General features: G+C 46.5%; 2 pseudogenes; both read right to left on the bottom strand.

Moving 5' to 3' along the window:
• Window positions 1–302: 302 nt before the first annotated feature.
• LOC134810154 (uncharacterized) lies at window positions 303–1989 on the bottom strand (annotated as a pseudogene).
• Window positions 1565–6013, bottom strand: LOC134810153 (uncharacterized; annotated as a pseudogene).
• Window positions 6014–6409: the final 396 nt, after the last annotated feature.

Below are 6409 nucleotides of genomic sequence, written 5' to 3'. Positions count from 1 at the left end.
GATACACATCTCCTGAGATCACACATAGTCTTCAAATAAAGACAATAATAAGGTCACAATTACGCCTAACACAATACAACTATCCTTCGTACAACGGGAAACGTACCAATCCCCAAATACTATTACATAAAGTTAACAATATTTAAATGCTGATATGAAGTCAATAAATCTTATGTCACATGATAAAGGAAAAGGAAATAAAATAAAGATATTTTCTTAGTACAAGTTTATACATGCACAAACATGTTTTCAGCAAAAGAAGAAGGAAATACTCATGACAACTACAGTCCCTATTTCTGCACCTAGTCACTTCGTCGTAGCTGGTATTGATGACTACCTTCTTCTACTAGCCATTCTGTGTTCCCTTTGCCTTCAGCAAGCACCTCAGCAGGTTGTGGGTTTTTTCCTAGTGGAGTGACCCAAACCTTCATTCCTGAGGGGTCTGGGCCATTTGTAGTCCTGCCTGGATTGGGCTGTTGTAGTTTTCCATTGACCTTAATCACAGGACATGGTAATACTAAGAGATGTCCTAATGGATCTCCTGTATTCCATGCATTCTCTTCCTTGCCTCCATTGTGAAGTAGTAGACTGATTTCATCTTGATAGTCTGGGTCAATCACCACAGCCAACACTTTAACTCCCTTCTTAGCCTGTTGACTTAAAGGTAGGAGGAGCGCAAAGTGTCCAGGTGGCAATCTTAACTTTCAGTTTAACGGAATCGTTGTTGTGTCTCCTGGTGGCAGTGTTCCTTCCTCTGGAACTAAGACCTCTAGGCCAGCAGAACATAATGTTCCAGGAGCAGGAAGCAAAAATTTTGCTAGTGGATCACTAGGGGTGATGGTGAATGGTGCCACTTCCACTCTCACCCCTTGATTCCTGGACCCATGAATCCTGGCTATGGGAGAAACAGTACCATATATTGGATGCTGATTCAGAGCATACATGGTCTTCTGGAGAACTTTGCCCCAGCCCTGCAAAGTATTGTCACCTAGTTGGCATTGTAATTGTGACTTCAAAAGGCCATTCCACCGTTCTATCAATCCAGCTGCTTCAGGATGATGGGGAACATGGTAAAACCAGTGAATTCCATGAGCATGAGCCCACTGCTCCCCTTCTTTAGCCGTAAAGTGAGTGCCTTGGTCAGAGGCAATGTTGCGTGAAATACCATGACAGCAGATAAGGCATTCCATGAGTCCACAGATGGTAGTCTTGGCAGAAGCATTGTGTGCAGGATAGGCAAACCCATATCCGGAGAAAGTGTCTATTCCAGTGAGGACAAACCTCTGCCCTTTCCATGATGAAAGAAGTCCAGTATAATCAGCCTGCCACCAGGTAGCTTGCTGATAACCCAGGGAATGGTGCTATATAGAGGGCTCAGTGTTGGTCTCCGCTGCTGGCAAATTGGGCACTCAGCAGTGGCCTTAGCTAGGTCAGCCTTGGTGAGTGGAAGTCCATGTTGCTGAGCCCAGGTGTAACCTCCATCCCTGCCACCATGGCCACTTTGTTCATGGGCCCATTGGGTGATGACAGGGGTGGCTGGGAAAAGAGGCTGAGTGGTGTCCACAGAACAGGTTACCCTATCCACTGATTATTAAAATTCTCCTCTGGCCGAGTGCAGTGGTTCATGCCTGAAATCCCAGCACTTTGGGAGGCCGAGGCGGGTGGATCACCTAAGGTCAGGAGTTCGAGAGCAGCCTGACCAACAAGGTGAAACTCCGTCACTACTAAAAACACAAAAATTAACCGGGCGTGGTGGCAGGCGCCTGTAGTCCCAGCTACTCGGGAGGCTGAGACAGGAGAATTGCTTGAACCCAGGAGGCAGAGGTTGCAGTGAGCTGAGATTGCACCACTGCACTCCAGCCTGGGCGACCGAGCGAGACTCTGTCTCAAAAAAAAAAAAAAATTCTCCTCTGCTGAGGTCACCTGTTGGTGAGTACTCACACAGGATACAAATATCTTCACGATTTTTGCCCACTCAGAGAGGTCCATCCGCATACCTCTTCCCCAAGTTTCTTTGTCATCTATTTTCCAATCAACACTTCTTCCAAGTCCCTGACCAGCCAAACCATTGGCTACAGCCCATGAATCAGTATATAATTGGACATCTGGCAATTTCTCCTTCCATGCAAAGTGCACAACCAGGTGCACTGCTCGAAGTAATGCCCACTGGGAAGATATGCCTTTACCGTTGTCCTTCAGGGATGTCCTACAAAGGGGCTGGAGTGCTGCAGCTGTCCACTTTCAGGTGGTGCCTGCATATTGTGCAGAACCATCTGTGAGCCAGGCACTAGTCTTCTCCTCCTCTGTCAACTGATCATAGGGAACTCCTCATGAGGCCATTGGTGCAGGCTGGGGGTGAGAAGGCAGGGTGGCAGGAGTGGAGACCATGGGCATTTGAGCCACTTCCTCATGTAACTTACTTGTGCCTTCAGGACCTGCTCGAGCCCTATCTCGTATATACCACTTCTATTTGATGATGGAATGCTGCTGGTTGCACGACCCAGTTTATAACTAGATGGGTCAGAAAGCACCCAGTTCATGATAGGCAGTTCAGGTCACATGGTGAGTTGATGACTTATAGTCAAACGTTCAATTTGCACCAAAGCCCAGTAACAGGCCAAGAGCTGTCTCTCAAAAGGAGAGTGGTTATCTGAAGAAGACGGTAGGGCCTTGCTCCAAAATCCTAGAGGCCTTCACTGTGATTCACCTATGGGGGCCTGCCAAACGCTCCAAACAGCATCCCTATCTGACACTGACCCCTCAAGCACCATTGGATCTGCTGGGTCATATGGCCCAAGTGGCAGAGCAGCTTGCACAGCAGCCTGGACCTGTGTGCTGAGAAGGCCTTGCAGAGCCTTCTCCTGTTCTGGATCCCACTCAAACTGGCAGCCTTTCAGGTCACTCGATAAATGGGCCAGAGTAATACACCCAAATGAGTAATGTGTTGCCTCCAAAATCCAAATAGAACCACTAGCCGTTGTGCCTCTTTCTTGGTTGTAGGAGGGGCCAAATGCAGCAACTTGTCCGTCACCTTAGAAGGAATATCTTGACAGGCCCCACACCACTGTACCCCTAGAAATTTTACTGAGGTAGAAGGTCCCTGAATTTTACTTGGATTTATTTCCCATCCTCTGGTATGCAAATGTCTCACTAATAAGTCCAGTGTGTTTGCTACTTCTTGCTCACTGGATCCAATCAGCATACTGTCATCAATGTAATGGACTAGGGTGATATTTTGCAAAAGCAAAAAGTGATCAAGATCTCTTTGAATCAAAGCTGGAGCATTGATGTACCCCTGAGGTAGGACAGTAAAGGTATATTGCTGGCCTTGCCAGCTAAAGGCAAATTGCTTCTGGTGGGCCTTTTGGACAGGGATTAAGAAAAAGGCATTTGCCAAGTCAATGCCTGCATACCAGGTACTAGGAGGTGTGTTAATCTGCTCAAGCAATGAAACCACATCTGGTACAGCAGCTGCAATTGGAGTCACCACTTGGTTAAACTTATGATAATTCACTGTCATTCTCCAAGATCCATCTGTCTTCTGCACAGGCCAGATGGGAGAGTTGAACAGGGATGTGGTGGAAATCACCACCCCTCCATCTTTCAAGTCCTTGATGGTGGCACTAATCTCCGCAATCCCTCCAGGGGAAAGATACTGTTTTTGATTTACTATTTCTGTAGGTAGAGGCAGCTCTAATGGCTTCCATTTGGCCTTCCCACTTAATAGCCCCCACCCTACCAGTGAGGCAGCCAATGTGGGAGTTCTGCCAGCTGCTAAGTATATCTATGCCAATGATGCATTCTGGCACTGGAGAAATGACCACAGGATGAGTCCAGGGGCCCACTGGACCCACTGTAAGTCAGACCTGAGCTAAAACTCCATTAATTACCTGACCTCCATAAGCCCCCGCTTTAACTGGAGGACCACAATGATGTTTTGGGTCCCCTGGAATCAACGTCAGCTCAGAGCCAGTGTCCAGTATTCCCCCAAATGTCTGATCATTTCCCTTTCCCTGATGCACAGTTACCCTGGTAAAAGGCCAAAGGTCTCTTTGTGGAAGGATGGGAGAAAGATTCACTGCATAAATTGTTGGTAATGGGCTGGACACAGTGGCTCACATCTGTAATCCCAGCAATTTGGGAGGCAGAGGCGGGTGGATCACCTGATGTCAGGAGTTCAAGACCAGCCTGGCCAACATGGTGAAACCCCGCTTCTACTAAAAATACAAAAATTAACCGGGCCTAGTGGCACACGCCTGTAATCCCAGCTACTCAGGAGGCTGAGGCAGAAGAATCGCTTGAACCTGGGAGGCGGAGTTTGCAGTGAGCCGAGATCATGCCATTGCACTCCAGCCTGGGCGACAGAGCAAAACTCTATCGCAAAAAAAAAAAAAAAAAACCATTGTTGGTAATGTAGTGGAGACCTTCCTCAAAGGGACCTGGCCTCCCCTTTATTCAAGGAGCTCTGGGTTGTGAATTGGCTCAAGTCTGGAAATTGATTGAGGAGCTGTGATTCTCTGTTTTTATAATTCAAATCAGTGTTTTGTCCATTCAACCTAGACATTTCCTGCTAGTGTAAATTTAGTAGGAATGGAGTAGGCTTCCTATCAATTTCACTTCTAGGAGCACCGTGATTAATTAGCCAATGCCAGAGCTCTACACAACTCAAACTATTCTGATTGCTGTTTTGCCTCTGCTGTCCATTATGGTAGCTATGCCCACCTTGTCTTTGACAGTTGAGTGCCACCACTTGGCCCCTGTGACCTCGGAATTCAGTTATTTCCATTGTATTTATTTTTTATTTTTATTTTTATTTTTATTTCTGAGACAGAGTCTTGGTTTATCGCCCAGGCTGGAGTGCAGTGGCTCAATCCTGGCTCACTACAACCTCCACCTCCTGGGTTCAAGCAATTCTCCTGTCTCAGCTTCCCAGTAGCTAGGATTACAGGCACCCGTCACCACACCTAGCTAATTTTTGTGTTTTTAGTAGAGATGGGGTTTCACCATGTTAGCCAGGCTGGTCTTGAACTCTTGACCTCAGGTGATCCACCCACCTTGGCCTCCCAAAGTGCTGGGATTACAGGCATGAGCCAAACTGCCTGACCTATTTCCATTGTATTTAAATTTTGTAGTTGAGTGACTGTGGTTGCCACTCTTAGATCTGACATACAGAGAAGAGGAATGACAGGGCTCTTCAAAGATACAGGTGCTGCCCTCAGAAATCTATTTAGCAAGGCATTGGTCAAGGCTATATCTTCTGGACCCTCCCAGCTGGGATGAGTAGGTCTAAAGTCACTAATGCACTCCACCATCCCAATCTCCCTAAGCCATTTGATCCCTTCCTCTACATTAAACCAAGGGAAATCAGGCATTTTAGCACACTCACAGTGGACCATATTTTAATACATATTTCTGCTAACCAAGCAAGTAAACAATTAGAACCTTTTTTAACTCCCCAAGCTGCAACATTAAAAGCAGAGTCCTTACTTAGTGGGCCAAATCAATAAATTCAGCCTGATCCAATTCTATGTTTCTTCCACAATTATCCCATATCCTTAGTATCCATTCCACTGCCTGTTCTCCGGGTTTCTGTTTCTATAAATTAGAGAACTCAAACAGTTCCTTTCGAGTGTAGTGCACCTCCTCATGGGTCACACTCTCAACCTCACATCTAGGGGTCCACTAGGACTTTAGTCTCATTATAGGTCTTGAAGCAAACAGAGGTGTTGGTGGTAGCTCCTGAAGAGAATCAACATTATCTTGCCTGGCAGCTGCCTCAGGGGAGGCCATCGCTATTGCCTCAGGCAGTGCAGGGTTTATCTCCTCAGACAAAGGTGGAAAGGCTGATGGCAGCATGGGTTGAGGAGAGGATGCTGCTACTACTGGGGATGGGGAAGCTGTTCCTTCTGGCAAAAAAACGTTCATCAGAGTTTACAAACTCGGTGTCCCCGGCTTCATCAGGGTCCTCCCACAAATCCACATTCCAAGTTTCAGGGTCCCAGTCTTTTCCCATGAATGCCCTCACTTTAACAGTAGACACCTGGCAAAGCTGTGCATGTATCTTTCGTTGGGGGTCAGCCACTCACATGTTAAGAGCTTGTATCTGTTTTTCCACAATTTCAGTTTTCTCTACAGGAGATACGACTCTCACTCAGGGCAATCTTAGCAGATTTGAGGCTCAGTATCTGTTTCTGAAGCCAGGAGACAGAATCCCTGAGTTTATCATTTTCTTTCATCACTTTGTCCATTGAACTTAGAAGCAACCAACCAGCTTCATTATGTTCCTTGGTTCTCCACATATGGTCAAAGATATGTATAGAGTCACTAAACTGTTTGCCTCTCATGAGTGGTGAATCAGGTGTGCCAAATGCATTTATTTTTATAACTCTCTAAACAGTTCACACCAAGG

This window comes from Pan troglodytes, chromosome 4 (assembly GCF_028858775.2).
Source record: "Pan troglodytes isolate AG18354 chromosome 4, NHGRI_mPanTro3-v2.0_pri, whole genome shotgun sequence".
Classification (NCBI taxonomy): Eukaryota; Metazoa; Chordata; class Mammalia; order Primates; family Hominidae; genus Pan; species Pan troglodytes.
Note: the sequence above shows the minus strand (reverse complement) of the source record. Positions and strands in the feature narration are given on the sequence as shown.